The following is a 22495-nucleotide window of genomic DNA, read 5'->3' as shown; positions in this document are numbered from 1 at the left end:
AAGGAAAAAAAAAAGTACAATCAGATTTCCAGGAGCTGGTGCTATATTGTAAGCCGCTAGATATCAGTGTCAGGAACTGAACTCAAGCCCTGTGCAAGAGCACCATGTACACTTAGCCACTGTGCCATTTCTCCAGCACTCACAAATGCTCTTTTGAAATGTTGACATAAGTTCTTGTATGGATAACTTACTCATTTTTAACCATAAAGGAATGTCGAATTTTCTCAGATGAGCTTTGTGTATCTCTAGAAATAACTATGGGTTTGACCTCTCATTCTGTTATGGCAGTGTGTCATACTTACTGAACTGGATACACAGAATTATGTTAGCAGTTCTGATAGAAATAGCATACAGTCATAGTGAACAGTATTTTTCAGTGGTAATGCTATTTAGCTTGATGGTATTTTGTTGGGGGGGGTTGTATGGATCTTCATCAAGGACATTATTTTTAAATTGATATTGTATTGTGCATTGTGTATATGTATGTATGTGTATGTGGGTGGCTTCATGCAAGTGGAGGTGAGTGAACAGCTTTCAGGAAACAGTTTCTGCCATGTAGCTGCTGAAGAATTGAATCAGGTCATCAGCTTTATAGGATCAAGAGCTTAACTCACTGAGTTTTCTCACAAGATCTGGTTTAATGGTTTGGTTTGGTTTGTTTCTTAACTATTTAGAGTCACTTTGTGGCAAACTATTAGTCCACATCTCTACTGGAAGTTGTGACGTGTCCTGGCCTGAGGGAAAAATCGAATCAGGGTTCACCTGAGAGGGAATGAGGATTGAAAGCAGGGCACAGAGACGCGAGAAACAACAAATCACATCAGGAAATTTCTGATCAATATTCTCTTTAATGAGGACAAGTAAGACTTTATATAGCAAGGTCAATAGGATCTATTCTGATCCTTCTCTCCCTAGCCCCCAAAGCAAGAAGAACACAATATTATTATTAGGTATACAATAGAGCCAGACGTGGTGGCGCACGCCTTTAATCCCAGCACTCGGGAGGCAGAGGCAGGCGGATCCCTGTGAGTTCGAGGCCAGCCTGGTCTACAAAGTGAGTCCAGGATAGCCAAGGCTACACAGAGAGACCCTGTCTTGAAAAACCAAAAAAAAAGAAGAACACAATAGTCTGAATAGCTCCCTGTAAGGACTTCCTATTACTGAGTAGCTCTCTGAAAGGAATTCTTCAACCCTCCAGGTGTTTCTCAGTAGGGACTTCCCTACTCCTTTCAAAGGTAAGTAGTCCAAGGATGGCCTGGAACACAAAGACCTCCTCTGGCAGAGCTCAGCAGCTGGAAGGTCACAGTCACAGCGTGCGGCCTAAGCCCAGGATTTCTGACGTGGCAGAATTTGGCAAGGCACCCCACAAAGTTGTCTCTTGTACTGATTAGAAAAATGTGTCTTCAGAGGCATGATTTAGGTATGCCATGTCACAGATGGTAGTTCAACCTGTTTTTTTAGGGTACAACAAGACTTAGCTGTTTTGTTGTTGATTTCTGTCCCTCAGATGTGTCACATTGTTGGAAATGTTGTGCTAATGTTCCCTACTGTTGTCAGGTTACAGTCTTTCTCTCTCTCCGTCGCCATCCTCTTCTCTTTTATTTTATGGGTTTGGTTTATTTAAATTAAGTTTATTTAGAATTGTTATTTCCTATTGCCACGTTGGCCCTTTTTCAGTATATAACGACCTACCTTGTATTCTTTTAGTATTCTGTCTTAAATTATATTTTAATAAACTGATAAATAAACCATTTCTTTCCTTATTAATTCATGGATTTAAAGCTCATTCAAGTCAATTAAAATATTATAAGATATAAGCACAATATGGAAAAAACACATAATTAAGTTGGAAACATAAGAAGAAATGCTAATGTCTGTCAGAAAATGTATGTAGAAACTTTTGTTTAGAGTCATATGACTGTAGAAGAACTACTAATATTTAAATTTAATTAATGTGATTATTAAGACAGCAGTTATTTTTTACCCACTATTACATAAATAAAAGACACAGATAACTGTGAGATTTTCAATATGACTTAAACACTGCAGCTGGGCAGATCTTGACCCCCTAAAAAACCTTATTATCTCCCAGCCCATCTAAAATCCCCATAAATACTTGCATATGCTCCATTTGGGATGCTTCTTTCCCCCATGCCCACCCTTGGAGTGCATTACTCCAGGCCATGTGCTCCTTGTTCACACTAACCCCTGGTGTTCTTCCTTCTCTCCCCTGCACCCCTCTCTACTGTGATCTGTCTGCGACCCTCTAAGCCCTCAACACATGGCTCTTACTTCTTTTCTTCTGCCCAGCCCAGGTGTAGGCAACTTTTATTGACCAATCAGAGATAATTTGGGAGGCAAATTTACACAGCATACCTGGTGTATAGAAAATGCGTTTATAGAACAGTAAATATGAAGGACAAGCAATTAAACACTTGGATACATAGTAGTTCCAGATCATCCACAGCAATAACATCTGAACTATGGTGGATTTACATTTTTATTACCTAGATGATACAAAGTTTCAGTAATAATGAACTGAAACTGGAATCAATCCTGTGTTTGTGTGTGTGGATGTGTGTCCCTTATATACATGGTTATATATAACCATGGTAATTTAGTTTGAGTGGCTAAATCAAATGAACAGATGGAATTACATATTTATCTCATATTTTATAGTAAATTTACTGCTATTGATTAAAAGTATAAATATATTTACAGCACTTGGAAGACTGAGGAAGGAGGACAGTAATTCAAGGCTAACCTGGACTACATCAGCAGACTGTCAAAAAACCAAGCATTGTATATAAAATCACCATAAAGAAATCAACTTCTTATCATATAATTTTTACTTAAAACTATTTAACTGGAATAATGTTGCTTGGTACAGATTAGGACTGGTGTTTTAGAAGCATTGTGAAAAACCAGTACATTTTCAATGCAGCGACATACATTTCCTTCATTGTGGATTCGGAACTGATTTTGGTGCCACATGGTATTCTTGATGCTTGACACTCAGTCCTAAACCTCTTATTAATTTTTTGACCTATGGCTATTTCCTCTCAAATCTGTATGCAGAAATTAAGTTTTAGTCATACTTTCTATCTGAAAGTCAATAAGCTGCATTTAATAGTAAATTCATAATCCTACACAATGTAACCTTTTATCAGTTATATATTATTGATTCATTAGTAGTTCAGCTTTCCAAGACTATAATGTGCAAAACCCTCAAATGCATGAAAATTGCTTTAATTCAGTAACTTTATAAAATCTGCAGTGTTTAAAGCATTTATGCTTGAGTGTATGAGAGGTAGCAATTCTTTATTTGCAAAATTGTTCTGTTTTTATACACCTTTAAATTTTAGGTTTGTTCCATATTCCTGTGAACTTAACCTTCCATGTAATAATACAAATTAAAGTACAAATCATATGTCCACATTTTGGTCTTTTTAAACCCAGTTTCACTCCAGAGAAGAGTTATTCTGTTTTGAGAAATTTTCAGTTTCTCAAAATATAAAAAAATACGCAGTCATTCTTTAGTTAGTTGGGTGTGTTTCCTGATAGAGAAGTCTGTGGTTTCTCCAGTAACAGTAAGAGCTAGTGTTTTTAACAAATGTGTGTTGTTACTCCCTGTCTTCCTATGACCTCAGCAGCCTTCTCTCTCTCTCTCTCTCTCTCTCTCTCTCTCTCTGTGTGTGTGTGTGTGTGTGTGTGTGTGTGTGTGTGTCCACACACAGGTACAGGTCTTTGCTGCACACATGAAGGGCAGAGCTTGACATTAGTTGTCTTATTCAATCACGCTCTCCATTTGTGGATGTGTGTGACCATGTCATATTTAATTAAATCCCCTATATTTTCTCCATCAAGGATTTGGTGCAGTTCAGTTCCCCCCACTTGTCTGTAAGATTGATGTGAGGTTACAAGGAAATGCAGACATTTTGTCATTTGACTTTTTCCTGCTTTGTTGTTTTCTCATAAGAAAGCACCAGAGAGGGAGCTTTAGAGAGGATGGCAAAGCACAAGTATTTGAAGAAATCTTATAATTGCAAGTTTTCCACAAGTAAGAGGAAAGACCACACCACAGCTTGATGGCCAAACCCTGCCAAGACAAGATAAGCAAGCCCTCAATAGCTCCTACCTCACAAATATGTCTGTCAGATATACTGGGCCAGAAGGCAGAAGATGATGCTCCAATCTTATAGAGAGTTTTGAGTGACTGTTCAGGTAGCAAACTGTCTCTGTCATCTTCTCATTTGGGAAGCTGCTAACCTGCACTCCCTGTGTACTCAGGTAATTAATTTTATTCCATCTCAAGTCTCTGATAGGGTTTAAGGCCAGATAGCCTGGTTTTACAATGAAGCTTAGCTGTTTAGGGGCTAAGATGTGTTTAGGTCTAGATGTGTTGTAAGTTGATAATGATGAGATATGATAGATACTGATTTACATACAGAATTTTAGATGCAACAAGATAGAAAAGATGTTTTCTCCTAGACTGCCAAATACAAATAGCCAAAACATTATTAATGTAACATTTATATAATTCCTGATTGTTTTGTGGTTCTTCTTGCTGTAGGTAGTTTATTGTATATATGTGTAATAATATAAATGTATATGTAAAAATATTTTATAAAAGAATCTTTAAAAACCCACAAGGGCAGAGGGGGAGAAAGAAAAGACAGCAACCAAATAACACATATTTTTATGGCTTTCTATTTTATTTTGGACAATTTTATATATGAAGGCAAGGTATTTTAATGTAATTACCTTCTTTTATCCCTACCCACTCCACCCAGGCCCATTCTCCTCAGCTGCTCTCATTATTTACTGCAAAACACAAATCTAGCATCACACACCAGACCAGAGGAGCCTATGTAAGGCTGGGAGAAGCTTTGGCTTCAGAAAGCTAGCCAGCTATTACAAGTTAGACTCTCACTTTAAAAGTGAGACCTGGAAATAGTGCATATAAACAAGCAGGTTTTAATTCTATGAATGGTAAAGATATCTTTCAAAGGAAACAGCAGAGCAAGGAGTTAGATAAACTAAGCCCAGGGAACATTATTCTCCATAGAGCTGTAGTTAAACGTACTTACCATTAGATGTTCCCATGAGGGGTTGGTGAGTTAGGCAAAAGGAATATGATTCCTAACAGATATTTCTATCTGAAAAGCACAAGATACAGTGACTGAGGCAAGGATTATAGGACCATGTTTTAAATTCAAGTTTATCAATAGATACTATGAATCACACCAGTAGCACAACCAACCAGGAGAAAAGATGGCATTATCCCATGGGGTCTCCCTACTACATAGGAAGAAGTTTAATGTTGCTGAAAAAACCACTCACTTCCTTAAATGATATAACCTATGTTCATAATGTTTTGCTTTTCTGCATATTGATTCATTGGATTTGCTGATGTTTATTAATAAGTACTGTATATTTTATTACATCTATTTATTTTGTGTGTATATATTGCAAATATATCTGTGTGTGGTAGTAGGGAAAATTTGCCAAGAGTCTGATCTCTTTTCCTACCATGTGGATTCCTAAATCCAAGCCATCTAACCTGCCCCTGTTCACAAGATTTATTCTGTTTTTAAAAATGTGTTTATATGTATATGTGGATACTACTGAACAGCTTCGATTGTCATGATTGGAAATGTCATTCATGTCCATTAAGTTAGAGTTTCTGACAAGAGAGATGTCTCTGGGATCAAAAACACTCACTGCTCTTCCAGAAAGCCTGAGTCCAAGCCCCTGTACCACACACACACACACACACACACACACACACACACACACACACACACACACACACACACACACACACACACCACTTCTTAAAACTAAAAATATGTTTCAAGACACAGGGTCTCATTTACTTGGAGTTCACTATCAGGCCAAGCTGGCTGTACAGCAAGCCCCCAAGGATCTCAAGCTGGATTAAAACTATAAAATATCACTTCCTAAAATGTATTTTCTGAAGCTCAAGAGAGAAACAGATGATGTGCACAAAACTATAACTAAAACCCGCCCTGCTTCACAGCCTCACAGGTGAATGCTGGAAGATGTTTAACAACTGATCAGTATGACCCCACTCAAGTTCATCAGAGGACAGAAGCAGAGGGACCATAGTCACGTTACCTCCATCTCTACCACTGCATCACCCTGATGTACATATGGTAAATAACGCCAGAGCAGAGGATGCTTCAGGCTCTAACATGTTTGGCTTGCAAACACAAGGACCTGAGTTTGATCACTCCATGTGGTGTCTCTACCTCCTGTCTATCATCAGAATGCTGGGATTTAAGACAAGTTCATGGATCTGGCTTTGCATGGATGCTGGGGAACTGAACTCAGGTCTTCACATTTACATGGAAAGTGCATTACCAACTGAGCTGTCTCTTCTGGATTAAAAAAAAAATCAATACCCAGTGATATAACTAACTTTACTTTTCAAAAGATCAGTTTAGAATTTCATTGGTGGTATCCTTTTCTGCCTCCTCCTCCTCCTCCTCCTCCTCTAGATATCTGATGATGCTCATATTCTTTTGGAAAGCACATTTGAACCCTTTTGCTTGTTTTGTTTTTATTGGTTTTTCATTATTGAGTTTCAAGTATTGTTTACATATTGGAGGAATACTGGGGGATACTATGATCTCCCTATAGCCTCTCTTTGGTTCAGTAGAAAGTTCAATGACAAAAGTCCACATTGTTTAAAAAAATCCTACTTCTTTATTTTGTCCTTAGTAAGGCCTAAAGACTGCTCCTAAGAATATTTGACAGTTCCACAGTTCACTCTTTCCCAACCTTCTAGAGACTGGAAATCTGAATGGTTAGTCTTATGTCATTAGTGTGACTTAGAGTTAATTTCTGCAGAGTTGTCTAAATATTTCCAGAACAATTTTAAGTATAACATTAGAAATGTTGTTTTGGCAATCTACATTCTCTGTAGGTGGTTTTACTTGTAGATAATTGACATTTCTTCTAGCCAATAGACGTTTAATTATTGCGCCTTCATAGCAAATGCATAATTTGATAATAATGTAACTTCTTACTCATTATTATGTGTGTTGTGAGAGTAAATGAAGTGGTTTGTGTGCCACGGTGCACTTGTGGACATCAGTGGACAACTCTGGTAGATAGTTGCCATCCTTGAGACATAGTTTTACCAATTCTATGCTTGTTCTCCTTTCTCTCTCCTTCCTCCAAGATGTTCCTCCCTGCTCCTCTCCAAACTCATGGCCTCAGTTTTCAATAATTGTTGTTGCATACCTACAAGTATCTGTATATACATAAATATTTGTAAATATCAACTTCTCAGTACATAAGATGTTACCTGTATGTATGTTTTCAGAGCTGGCCATTTGGTACTGGAAAACTAACTGAAGTGCTCTTCCCTAAGGAAGACCACACTTTCTACTCTGAGCTTCTCTCAATTACCTGAGTTTTTTTTTTTTTAACATAGCTCTTTGTGTAGTTTTGAAACCTCATGGACTTTTCTCCATGCAGTTTGGTATAGTCATTGATCTCATTCTTGTTCATCTCGCGTTTTGGTGGTCATGTTGGTGAGAGCTTATAGGTGTAGCTTCTGATGTTACTAGGAGACAGTCTAACAGCAAACTCCCCCATCCTCTGGTTCTTACAGTGTTCACACTTACTGTGCCACCATATTATCTGATCCTTAGCTACAGGAGTGCTTTGAAGATGTAGTCATTGTGACTGGGCTCCACAACTTAGTTTTGGTTTTCCGTAGAGATATCCATTTCTTTTTCAAAATGAAGATTGTTTGATGAGGGGGTGAACACTATAATTACATTTTACTTTAAGAATGAATGATTATCAGTAGTTGTTAGGAATCATACTGGTTTAGGAAATTTGTGGCTGTTGATTCTCCTTCAATGAACCTGACATTAGCAAAGTTTCCAGCACCAGCCATGCTGTCCCTCTTATTGACTGAGGGCTAAGTCCGGTTATGCAGTTGTCAGTTACCACAGCTATGTGTGCTCCTATTGTACCTAGGCAGTAGTTGTGCAATGCCAGTTGCTGATGTGGTTCATAGGCTTCATAATTCTATGGAACTCTTCCATCTCTGGAATCTTGCAAAGTGTTGCCTTCTGGTCTCATGAAAGCTAGTCATCACGCAAGGGAACTAGAATCCTGGAAATTTTAATTTACCATGTACAGATGAACTATTCTCGTCATTTTCTTTAAACAATATATAGCAGAACAATTGTTTTTTATATTAGGTGTTTAGGGGAATCTGTACATGATTTAAAGTACACATAAAGACGTGTAGAGCATGCAAATTTCTCATCCTGTTACACAAAGCACTTGATCATTTATGGATTGGGGCATCTGTAGAAGTCACTAGAAGCCATTACCCCACAGGCACCCAAAGATCACCACAGCTATTAGGTGACTGTCTCACATGGAAGCAAGGAGAGAAGGCAATTTAAAGACACTGAAACTTAGAAATTGTTTATATGCACTTGCATAAATTAGGGGCCAATATTAAAATACAATGAGACAAAATGTTTGACAGACACAAGTTTTATTAAAGTCATTTTATGAGATCCTTTTGTAGATAAATTGTATCAAGTGTCCATCATCCAAAAGAAAACAAGAACTGTGTACATCAAACTCTCAAAAGCTGCAGTAAATATAATTTCTAGTTGCACAAAGATGTCATCTGCCTCTTGTCAGGCAGCTGCTTCACAACTCAACTCATGCCTGACAAGTTAGAATTAGACTTCTCAGTTTCACTGGGATTGGTGTGAAACATTATTTTGATAAAAGCTTCTGTGATACTGGGAGGAACAGAAGCACACACGAATCATTCTTCAACGGCACAAAGTTTCAGTACTAAAATATTGTAAAAACAAATGCACATACAAACTGAGAAAAATATTTTCTAGCTATTTTCATTGGAAGACAAAGACAGCAAAGCTTGCTGTCAATAGTTCCTGAATATCTTAAAATAATATGTTTCTTGGAGGACAATATTAGTAATAGTTTTCTAATCTGACTGAGAGGTCTTAATCTGTTCCAGTGAGTCAGGCTGTGCAGCAGAGGAAGCCTGTGTCCCACTGTGAATAGGAGCCTTGCTTTTGTCCCTATATTCCTCTGTCTGCATGCATCTTCATTTTCTCCATCTTCCTCCACAATATTATCAATGCATGCCTCTCACAGATGAGGTGTAGAAGTAGATACTGCAAACACATTAAAAGAGACTCTGATTGAGAAGGAAACGTGATACATTCAATTCATACAGTCCAAGTAAAGTTCGAGGCAGGTTGTGTTTTTCTTTTCTTTTTTTTTTTTTTACATTTACATTTATATTATTACACATATATACAATCTGAGGGAGTTGAAGACCAAGTAGCTTAGTTTTACAATGACAGGCTGTGTTTGAGAAAATCAATTCATGTGAATACCTTATTGCCAGGTAAGTAGAGTTCATATTAAATCACTAATTCTTCCATGAATTCTCATTCAAAAGGCTTCCTGGTGTAAATTTTACAGTTAATGATAACTTCATGCAAAATACTAGGAGATTACAATAGGTAACTTATCTTAAAGTGAAAAACAAAGGTTACAGTCCATCACATGCAGGTAAAGCATTAGTTTTATAATTAAAACTCTTTTTTTGTGTGTGGAGGAAATATTTTTATTGAAGCTCGGATTTTGTAAAATAAGGCAAAAAATCATGTGCCCCACAGTAAAGCATCCCCTGTTTTCTTCTTTTTTAATTTTTTTATTAATTTATTCTTTTTACATCTCAATGTTTATCCCATCCCTTGTATCCTCCAATTCTTCCCTCCCCACCTCCATTTTCCCATTATTCCCTTCCCCTATGACTGTTCTTGAGGGGGATTACCTCCTCCTGTATATGCTCATAGAGTATCAAATCTCTTCTTGGCAACCTGCTGTCCTTCCTCTGAGTGCCACCAGATCTCCCCCTCCAGGGGACATGGTCAAATGTGAGGCACCAGAGTACGTGAGAAAATCATACCCCACTCTCCACTCAACTGTGGAGAATGTTCTGACCGTTGGCTATATATCTGTGTACTAGCCCAAGGGGCATGTCCCATGAAAGCCTTCACTTACCAGGAAACTGGGACAGAGGGGAGGACATCCTATTGGGACTCTAAACGAGAGAAGCATGGGAGAATAGCAAAGTAGAAGGATCCAGAGGGTCCTAGAAACCTACAAGTAGAACATTATGATAGGCAGATTTGGGCCCAGGGGTCCCACTCAAACTAAGGCACCAGCCAAGGACAATACAGGCGGTAAACTTTGAGCCCCTACCCAGATCTAGCATTCCCTATTTTCAAAAGTAGGGTAGCCTTTGAACTTCTAACGGAGACATGGTTGGAAGATTTTTCCACTTAGGGAAGGGTTGGTTTGGTGAAAGCTTGCTGTATCATGTCCTTGGAATGTTCCTTCACAGCAACTTTTATGTTGCCTTTGAGATACTAATTTTGCAGTTGAAAATGATGATGGAGGAGATGACCCTGCCTATCTTCCCTTCTATGTCTCCACCAGGGAATGATGAGGGACAGGGACACCAAAGATTAGGAGGAAAACCCATTGTTGGTCAGATGTTTATTTTGTGTATGGATGCCTAGTATAAGCAAAACATGAGACCTAAAAGGCTGTGGTCATATAGTGAGAGACAAGGTCTCCTTGGAGAGTGAGAATGGCAAGATATAAGCAAAGGGATAACATTAGGGATATAATCAGAATAAATTATAATAAATTAAAACTTTTAATTAATAAAAAAGAAAGGGTGTTTCATTTTAGAAAGGCGCACTCTTTATTTAGGAATGTATTTTTCTGTACTTTTTTTAAAGTCATGTTTTATTATATTTTCTATAGAGATTTTCTAAACCCCTACCCAGGGAATTTGGTTGCTTCCTGCTGGAGTTGTGGGGGTGAATGAAGACATTTTGGCAATAAAAGGTTTTGACACTGTGAGTAATGTAACCATTTGTTACATTTTAAACAGATGCTCAGTCAAATATTAGTTGCTTATTACTGCTTTTCAGATATTTTGGTGTAAGTTCTGAATGCATAACATCACACTTTAAATACCAAGTAGATTGCAATTATTATAATTAATGGCAACACTCTTAATTTTAAAATTCCCTTAAGGATGAACTTAGCACCAAACCCCGAGGCAGAGCACACAGCCCCTGAGGTAAGGATGAACTTAGCACCAAACCCCGAGGCAGAGCACACAGCCCCTGAGGTAATGTGTAGGCATGTGGAGCCGAGGAGTCATCATCGACTTCTTGTTAGAATTCCACTCCAATGGTGAAGGCCTAATACAGGAAATTCTAGCAAATCAACATGACCATGCACTTAATACACCTCAGGATAATATTAGCCAACCACATAACAGATGGAACTAAGAGCATGAACATAAAAAGAACATGACATTCTCATAGTCATTTATGATTCTCTGTTAGTATATACATTCAAGTAGGGGCTAGCAAGGAGTACCATTGACATATCCAGGTTGTTTTCATACAGAATTCTATCAACCTTTCAAAGAATAATTAATTCTAATACTTCTCAAATTATCCACATAATAGACACAGAAGGAACACTGCCTGGTTTGTTTTACGAAGCCAGTTACCCTGATTTTTTTAAAGGATAATTTTATCTACCCTGTTTTTAGACACACATAAACACTCAACAAAGAAAGAGAACTGCAGATCATTTTGCCTTAGAAACAGAATCTAAGAACACAACAAAAGGTCATCTACCATGATTAAATAGGCAGGCATAGGTCAACACATGTAAACCTATAAATTTAGTCCACCATACACATAGACTAGAAAGCAAAAATGCACAAGATTATCCACTAGATCCAGAAAAGGCCTTTGACAAAATACAACACTCCTTCATGGCGAACGTCTTGGAGTAATTAAGAATACAATAGACACACATCAGCAAAATAAAAGCAATTTACAAAAAGATCATGGCCAATATTGGCTTAAACAGAGAGAAACTAAAACCATTTCCATTAAAATCAGAAGCAATACAAGGTTTTCCACTCTCTCCACATCTATTCAATATAGTACTTGAAGTCTTAACTAGAGCAATAAGACAACTGAAGCAGTCAAGGGGATACGAAAAGGAAGCAAAGAAGTCAAAGTATCTTTATTTGCAGATGATATGATAGTATACATAAATGACCCTAAAAATCCCATAGTAAACTCACACTGCTTAGAAACCTTTTCAGCAAAGTAGTAGGGGAAACTTATCAAACAAAATCAGTAACTTTTCTATATGAAAATGACAAACAGAATAAGAACGAGATCAAGGAAACAATATCTTTCACAGAAGTCTCAAAAACTCATATCTTTGGGCAACTCTATAACCAAGCAAGTAGGATTGCATGATTAAAAACTTTAAGACATCGAAGAAAGAACTTGAAGACAGTATCAGAAGATGGAAAAGATTTCTTCTGAACATTGATTAGAAGCATAGTAAAAGTGTGCAATACCCATTAAAATTCCCACATGATTCTTCATAGATCTATAAAAGACAATTTTCAGCTACACATACACTCACAAACTACAACACAAACAAGGTGATAAAATTATTCTTAAAAAAATTCGGCTGGAGGTATTGTCAATCTCAATCTGAAATTGCACTACAAAGCTATAGTAATAAAAACATCATGGTGTTGGTATAAAAACAAACTTATTGAAGCCCATAAATAAGTCCACATGCCTATGGGAGCCTGAATTTTGAGAAATAAGCCAGAATCACACACAGAGAAACAATGACAGCATCTTCAATAAATACTCAAACTTGATGGCTAAATGTAGAAAAATGAAAATGGATCCATACATATAACCCTGCACAATGGATTCCAAATGGATCAATGACCTCAACACAAGGCGAGAAACATTGAACTTGATAGAAGAAAAATCTTGGAATTATCTTGTATTGCTTGTCACAGGAAAAGACATTCTAAACCAAACATCACTAGCATAGACACAATAACAATAAGTGGGACCTTATGACACTTAAAAGTTTCTGTACATTATACAGACAAAGCAGTAGCCTACAGAATAAGAAAATATTTTAACCAATTCTATATCCAGTAGATAGCTATTATCCAAAATCTACAACCAAAATTTTAAAATGGACATTAAGAAAACAAATAACAATTAAAAATGAGGTACAGATCTTAATAGATAATTATCAAAATAAGGAATCCAATCCCTGTGAAGCCTTAGGGAAATGTTCAAGATCCTTAATTGCCAGGGAAATGAAAATCAAAACACTTTAAGATGTCATCATACACCTGTCTGAATGGTTAAGATTGGTAAAACAAATGACACCTCATGCTGGTAAAGATATGAAATGAAAGGGACACTTATCCATTGGTGGTGGAAGTGTAAATTTTCATAGCCACTATAGAAATCAATATGCAGTTCTTCAGAAAATGTGAGAATATATCTGCCTCAAGATTCAGGTATAGAATTTTTGAGTATGTACCCAACGGCCACTTCATCCTATAACAGAGGCACTTGCTCAACCATGTTCACTGATGCTTTATTCATACTTGCCAGAAATTAGAAACGACATTGATGCTCACCAGCAGATGAGCGGGTAAGGAAAATATGTGCTTAAATGTCTGTGGTTTCTCTTTTGTGGCTGTTGTTGGTGTTGTTAGGTAGTTATGTTCTATTTGGGTTTATTTAAATTATTTTATTTTATGATTATGGATGTGTTTTTGCTTTCTAATGAGAGACAGAAAAGTGTGGATCAGATGGAGGAGACGTGGGCAGGATCTGTAGATGTAGCAAATAGGAAAGCTATGCAGGGTTGCTCTCTATATCCTGGGTTGTTTGTTTTTCCATATGAAGTTGAGAATTGCTCTTCCAAAGTCTATAAAGAATTGCATTGGAATTTTGATGGGAATCATGTAGAATTTGGAGATTTCTTTTTATAAGATAATCATTTTTTCTATGTTCATCCTACTGATCAAAGAGCATGAAACATCTTTCCATCTTCTCATATCTTCTTCAATTTCTTTCTTCGAAGACTTGAACTTCTTGTAATACAGGTGTTTCACTTGCTTGGTTAGAGTTACACCAAGATATTTTATATTATTTGTGGCTATTGTGAATTGTGCTGGTTCCATAATTTCCCTCTCAGCCCACTTACTGTTTGTACATAGAAGGGCTACTGATTTTTTTTGAGTGAATTTTATATCAAGCCACTTTGCTGTAAGAGTTCTGGATGTATTAGCATCCCTGATCTTAAGTTGTACTACAGAGAAATCATAATAAAAAGCACATGGTATTGGCATACACATAGATAAATGGACCTATAGAATAGAATTAAAGACCTAGAAAAAAACCTATATACCAAGGGACACTTGATTTTTTACAAAGAAGCCAGAAATAATATAATGAAAAAAGAAAGTAACTTTAACAAATGTTACTGGTATAAGTGGATGTCAACATATAGTAGAATGCAAATAAATCCATATTTACCACCCTGCACAAAATTTAAATCCAACTGAATCAAAGACCTCAACATAAAACCAGATACACTAAATCTAATAGAAGATAAAGTGAGGAATAGCCTTGAAAGTATTGGCAAGGGAGACAACGTCCTGAACAGAATACCAACAGCTCAGGTACCAACAGCAATAGTTAATAAATGGGACCTGCTGAAACTGAAAAGCCTCTTTAAGGCAGAGGACACTGTCAATAGGACAAAATAGTAGCCTATAGATTAGGAAAAGATTTGCGCCAATCCGACATCCAACAGAGGGCTAATATCCAAAATATATAAAGAAGTCAATAAATTAAACACCAACAAACCAAATAATCCAATTAAAAAATGGGATACAGAGCTAAACCGAGAACTCTCAACAGAGAAATCTCAAATGGCTGAGAAGCACTTACAGAAATGCTCAACGTTCTTAGTCATCAGGAAAGTAGAAATCAAAATGACTCTGAGGTTACATCTTATACCTGTTAGAATGGGTAAGACCAAAAGCTCAGGGGACAGCACATGATAGAGCAAAGGGAACATTTCTTCATCGCTGGTGGCACTGCCAACTTGTACAACCACTTTCAAAGTCAATCTGGCAGTTTCTCAGAAATTTGGGAATAATTCTACCTCAAGAAGCAGATATACTACTCCTGGGCATATACTTAAAAATATGCTTCACCAAACTACAAGGACACTTGCTCAACTATGTTCATTGCAGCTTTATTTGTAATAGCCGCAAACAGGAAATAACCCAGATGTCCCTCAACCAAAGAATAGATAAAGAAATTGTGATACATTTACACAATGGAATACTATTCAGGTATCAAAAACAATAACATCATGAAATTTGCAGATAAATGGATGGAACTAGAAAGGATCATCCTGAGTGGAGTAACCCAGACCCAGAAGAAAAAACTTGGCATGTACTCATTCACAAGTGGATATTAGCCATACAGTACAGGATAACCGTGCTACAACCCAGAGACTCAAAGAAAGTAAGTAACAAGTACGGTTCAAGGGAGGATGCATGAATCCCACTAAGATTGGTGAATAAAACAAAGACCATAGACCTCAGAAGTGGAAGTAGAGGGAATTGGGTGAGAGAGGAGGTGGAGCGGAGAATAAGTCATGGGGACAGCAGGGGTCAGGGTATGAGAGGGCTGGGAGAGAGAAGGAAAATTAGTGTTGGGGCATCTCTGGGGAAAATTGGAGACCAGGGATGGGGGAAGCTCCTGGGAAGATATGTAGGTGACCCTAGCTGAAACTGCTAATAGAAGTCGATACTGAGATTGAGCTGTTCACATTCTATAGCCAGGCAGGACTTCCAGTGGAGGGAGGAGGACACCAACCCACCCATAAAACCCTCAGGCAAAATGTGCCCTACCTCCAAGATGTGTACAGATAAAAGATGAAACAGATTGAGGGAACGGCCAACCAGGGACTGGCCTCAACTTTAGACCCGCCCCATGGGAAAGACCCAGCCTCTGACACTATAATCATACTCTGTATCCTCGCGGACAGGACTCTAGCACGACTGTCAACTGAGAGGCCTCATCTAACAGATAATGAAAATAGATGCAGAGCCCACAGCAAAACGTTAGACAGGGGCTTTTGTGAAAACGTTAGGGGAAGGATCGAAGGGACTAAAGTGGTAATGGACTGCACAAGAAGACCTACATAACTAACTGGGACCCATGGGGGCTCATAGAGACTGTAGGCCCCTGCACATATGAAGTCTGTGGGCTGTGGGTCCCCTAACAACTGGAATGGTAGTGGGGTCTGTGTCTGACTTGGATTCTGTTGCCTGCCACTGGCTCCCCTTTTCCTAGCAGGGCTGTCTTGTCTTGCCTCAAGGAAAGAGGAGGCACTTAATCCTGATGTGAATCAACATTCCAGGGTGGGTAGGTACCCAGGAGTTAGAAAGTGGGGGAAGGGGATTTAGGAATTGTGGGTGGGAGGGTGGGACTGGGAGGAGAGTAGAGAGTGGACTTTTGATTGGGATGTACAATAATAAATTTTACATCAATAAATAAAACTAATTAATTAATTAATTAACAAATTAATAAATACAAAAACAAGCAAAAAAAAAAAAAAAAACCAGACTATCAGAAAGAAAAGGAAGGCTGTAATCATAATATATAATATGGAAAAAAACCTTTTCAATAAAAGTTTAAAACATGGTGACTCAATATTTATTGAACTTTTCTTTCCCCGAAGCACCATACACCTAAAGCAGACTGGTTCAGAGAAGGTGGAGAGCATCAGGAGTGCTTTACCCAGTTTGTGTGGTAAGCAAGTAGTGATGATGTCAGAAACCCAGTTATCGATACCAGAAAACCACAGGCACATCAAGATGTAGACTTTGTAGAACTGTGCATATATGGGCATGGGCCACGCTCACACATGACAGCTATCTATGCTTTTATGTATGCCAAGAAGCAAAAAATTCATCCTTTCACAGCTGGTATTTCCTTCTGGTCTCTCTTTGTGCGTAATTTTGAGATTTTTCTGTCTGTGTGACTCAGTCCTGTCTTTAAATCTCTCCCATGCTTTGGGAGATCTTCTGCTTTCTTAAAGGACAAACTATTTTCACAGTGTCTCATCCTTGTTGGATTGGGATGGTTACAGATTTCATTTGAACACATGCAATGCTTTCTTTTTTTTTTATTAATTTATTCTTGTTACATCTCAATGTTTATCCCATCCCTTGTATCCTCCCATTCCTCCCCCCCCATTTTCCCATTATTCTCCTCCCCTATGACTGTTCCTGAGGGGGATTACGTCCCCCTATATATTCTCGTAGGGTATCAAGTCTCTTCTTGGCTACTTGCTGTCCTTCCTCTGAGTGCCACCAGGTCTCCCCCTCCAGGGGACATGGTCAAATGTGAGGCACCAGAGTACGTGAGAAAGTCATATCCCACTCTCCACTCAACTGTGGAGAATATTCTGACCATTGGCTAGATCTGGGAAGGGGTTTAAAGTTTACCTCCTGTATTGTCCTTGGCTGGTGCCTTAGTTTGAGCGGGACCCCTGGGCCCAAATCTGCTTTCTAAACTAGATTAATTACATAAAACTGAGATAATTCACCAGCCCTTTAATATAACAAAACCTCTAAAACAACACAAAATTCTAAATTGTTAACATGAAACCAAACTGACTTTCCATTTTGGTGGCCATGACTCAAGGTCTGAGCTTACTCCAAGATAGCAGTTACTTTGAGGAAACATCAAGAAACAAGAAGGATGTGACTGTATAGATCTATAGCAAATGTTTTTATAGACACGGTAATACTGAAAGCTCAGAAATGTAACCAAAAGTGTTGACATCTTAAACAGCTAAAGTTGACTGAAAATATCATTTTCTAGTGTCAGCTGTTTTATACAAATAGCAAGTAACAATGCCATGTTCTTCAAAGTTCATAATTAAAGCTATTAACAATAATGAAGGTGAAATTATGACTAAAATTTCTTATGAGTTTCTTGCACATACAATTCATCTAATAATACACATTTAAAACAGCCATAGTTTTGGTTATATATAATTAATTCAGTGGTCATGTTTAGACAAAACCAGGTATTTTTAATAGGGAGATGAAATTTGTCAGCAATCCCCTAATTTGGAAGTTCATTATATCAGAAAAGTTAAGGCAGGTCGATGCAACCATTTCCCTTCCTAGAGTTGGTTTCCTGTGCTAGTAATTAATGGAGTAGTGATTTCCTACAGGGCTGTCAAGCACAAATCATATAAACCATAGAGATAAAGAATGAAATTGGCACCTTTTAATTTGTTTTCTAAAAGATCTTCCACCTCTCTGATTAAGTCTTCCTTTCAACTTGTCTGACACTGCTTTGTGATGCAAAATCCAACATGGTAGAAAGCTGACTCAGTGGCTACCAGTGCATCCATGGGCACCTACACAGCTCAAAAGCTGACTCAGTGGCTACCAGTGCATCCATGGGCACCTACACACCTCAAGATAAAGGAATTTGTCTTCTACAACATGTTTTAAAGAAATAGCTCTAGGAACACTGTAGCTTAATGAAGTATGTTTTTGTATTTCAAAAAAAAAAACAAAAAAACTTCTTTCTAGTTCAGGTTGTGACTGTCAAAACTGAAGTAAAATTTGAAGGACATAAGTTCCATCTAGTAGAAATCTTTCTTTCTGTTAAGATGCAATTACATGATAAATTAAACATAAATTTCCTGCAATTCTACAGTTGATAGATGAGAGTCAATACACTAGTACAAAGGAATGGCTCTGGGCAGCAGTGTGTGCAGTTTTGCCAGGTGAATTTTTCTGATGTATTTGTTTCTATTGTTGTGGGAGTTGTTCTAGGGCTCCATCAATTGCCCATTATCTCCAACTGTTTCATCTAGTTGTCATGATGAATTGAGCCAAGCTGAATGCAATGTCTCTGCCAGAATCTATCCTCATGTATCAGACAGATAACGCACAGTCCTCAGCTGAGAGGTTCTCAGACGTGGAGTGATGTCTCAGAAAATGGTAGAATAAGTTGCTAACCTACTTGATCACTCCACTGACGCAGCAGTAGGGTAAAAAAATTCTGACAGAGCCAATGTTCTTGAAAACTCACCTAAGCCTGCTTTACAAATAGATCGCAAAAAAACCACATTATGACAGAACCCTGTGTTCCACTGTGCTTGTGTGAGACTAGTTGTAAAAATGTTGAGCAATGAGTTTGAAGATGGACTCCCAACAAAGAAAAGCCCAGTGTTAGACAGACGCCGCATTGCTGAATTTAAAGAATTAGCAGACTCATCTGAAGGTATTTCAAGTGATTCTTTACATTGAAGTAAGCCCACTTCTCCAACTTATGCCACTGGAAAAACTGCATATCTACATTTACTTACATGAAATTCACATATAAGACACAAAAATAGAAGCATCAGAGAGGACACATGGAGGGGTAGAAAAGGGAGAAATAGTGAGTGAGGGGAGAATAGCCTATATGTGCAATATGTATTTGTATTCATCTATTCTTCTATACCATAATGAATGTATTTCATTTATAAACAATATATAAACATACTGTCCCAATTATAATGAATGCACATAATGAAAATATAATTTAAGAACCTATATGTATCCAAATAAAGTTAAGAAGTTGATGACAGAAAAATAGAAGAGAAAGAGTTTGTAAATGAGAAGCTAGGGATAAGGGGATGCAATCAATGGAATTGTTTGCCCCCCTCACCCCCGCAAAAAAGAAAATCTCAGATGTCACAGATTCTGAACAGGCACTGGAACCTTTAATCACCTTTATTTTTACAAGGTCGTTAGTAGTACTCACTTCCTCATTCCCTTCCTTCCTCCCTCCCTCCCTCCTTTTCTTCCTTCCTTGCTTTATTAATTTTGGTCTCTTTCTTCTGTTAATCTAATTAAAATGTGTCTCCTTGTTCATATCTCCATTATATACTCTATTTATATTTGAATATTTTTTCCTTCATTGTAGATCAAATCTCTTATCATTTAAGTGTGTTCTTTGTTTGTTTGTTTGTTTGTTTCGTTTGGTTTTTTCAAGACAGGGTTTCCCTGTGTAGCCCTTGCTGTCCTGAACTCATTTTGTAGACCAGACTGGCCTCAAACTCAGAGAGATCTGCTGCCTCTGCCTCCTGAGTGCTGGGATTACAGGCATATGCCACCACATTCAGTGTATTCTTTTAAACCAGCATAGCAAAACATGCCTGTAACTTTAGCACTTGGGAGCCAAAGGCAGGGGGATCTCCCCAAGTCTGGGGTATGCTTTGGTTATATAGCAAGAATCTCTCATAAAATACCAAATGAGTAAATAAATAAAAATAAGTAAACACATAAAATAAAAGTGTTCTTTTTCTGCAGAGATTTTTTTCTATCAGTGTTACCACTTAAAACAGAGACCCCCAAATAATACATGAAACAGAAACTGGCAGAATGGAAGAAACAGGCAGTCCAATAATAGCTGGGGATACTACATTGTACGGAATAACAAGAAAAGCCATGAAGACTCCACAGACATCCAGAGAACTGGTGACATGCATCCGAATATGCTTTCTTTCTGCATTAGGGATAAACCAGGGTTGTGAATGTGCCATTCAGAAGCTCTACTCTCAAGCTTGTCCACATGCCATTTGCCTCATCAGAGAAAGTTATTCAGGGTAGCGTACATATAAGGCCAGAAAATAATCCCAGAAGACAGAAGGAATTGGAATAATACCAGGTGTGTTCTCTGGCCACAGTAGAATATAGTAGCAAATCAAAAACAGAATCAAAGTATTAGGTGTTCACATATACGTTGGAATTAAATAATGTATTCTTAAATATAGGATAAGGTAGGGAAATGTATGGCTGTAAAAAACTTACTGTTTGTCCTTGGGGGGATGGAAACGTTTCCTGTTTCTAAGGACAGTAGCAATAAGCCCTAAAGACTCCCCATAGAAGAGAAGAAAACAGACATGAACCACATCCTAGGAGATAGCTATACTCCGAACAGACAAAGCTATACTACACCTCAACAGTAAAATGGGAAATAGCTTATTTAAATGAAAAGATGGTAGAAGGATTTGCAAAGGTGTTTCTCCCAGGAGAATGTGTACATACCCACTAAACCAACGAGAACAGCTCAATGTCGGCAGGCAGTGAGAAGTGGAAATGTAACCCTTCTTAAGACACCAGTGCAAATCTAGCAGGATGACTAAAACCAAGCAAATTAAAATGTGAATGAATAGAAACTTAATTTCCTGTGCAATGGGAATGTCAAATGGTTCACTTTTTTCAAAAAATAAAAACAAAAATTGGACAGCACCTTAAAAGACTGAAGAAAGTTACAGTATACAAACATTTATTGTATTCAATTCTGAAATGTAAAATAAATTCTACAAGAACAGAAAATACGGAAAGTAGGTCCAATGAGAGCACTCAATGAGAAAGCATTCACTGTGTAAGCCAGAGGACCTGGATCCCATCTTTAGAACCCATGTAAAGATGAAAGGAGAGAAATGGCTGCACCAGGCTGCCCTTTGTCATCCATGAACATATCCCAACCATAACATTAAATTTAAAACATGAAAGTCTTCACTTACCAGGAAAGTAGGACAGAGAGGAGGACATCCTACTGGAACTCTAGTTGAGAGAAGCATGAAAGAACGGGGAAATAGAAGGATCAAGAGGGTCCTAGAAACCTACAAGAACATTATGATGGGCAAATCTGGGCCAAGGGGTCCAGCTCAAACTAAGGCACCAGCCAAGACAATACATGCAGTAAACTTCAAACCCCTACCCAGATCTAGCCAATGGACAGGACATTCTCCACAGTTGAGTGGAGAATAGGGTATGACTTTCACACGAACTTGGGTATCCCATATTTGACCACATCCCCTGAATGGGGAGGCCTGGTGGCACTCAGAGGAAGGATAGCAGGTTACCAAGAAGAGACTTAATACCCTATGAGCATATACAGCGGGAGGAGGGCCCCCTCAGTCACAGTCATGGGGGGGGGGAGTAAGGGGAAAACGGGAGGGAGGGAGGAATGGGAGGATACAAGGGATGGGATAACAATTGAGATGTAATATGAATGAATTAATAAAATATATTTTAAAAAACATTTTAAAAATCCTATGGGGGATGGAGAGATGATTCAGCAGGTAAAAGCACCTCTTGCTCTTCCAAAGGAGACAAGGTTGTTTCCCAGCACACATATCCGTAGTTTCACACCCATCTATAACTCCAGCTCGAAGTATGACACCCTCTTCTGAACTCTGCAGGTTTCTGTTCTTATGTGCACAAACCTACATAAAGACACACACACACACATGCACATATATAATAAAAAAATAAAATTTAAAGTACTCTTTAAAAAATATGGAAATGTGTCCCAGTACTGAACCAAAATGGCTGTCCTGTCAAATACTATTGCTCCAAGAAAATGATACTCAGGGAGGTAGAGGACATTGACTGTACCAATCTGTA

This window comes from Acomys russatus, chromosome 6 (genome assembly GCF_903995435.1).
Source record: "Acomys russatus chromosome 6, mAcoRus1.1, whole genome shotgun sequence".
Classification (NCBI taxonomy): domain Eukaryota; kingdom Metazoa; phylum Chordata; class Mammalia; order Rodentia; family Muridae; genus Acomys; species Acomys russatus.
This window is presented reverse-complemented; position numbering follows the sequence as displayed.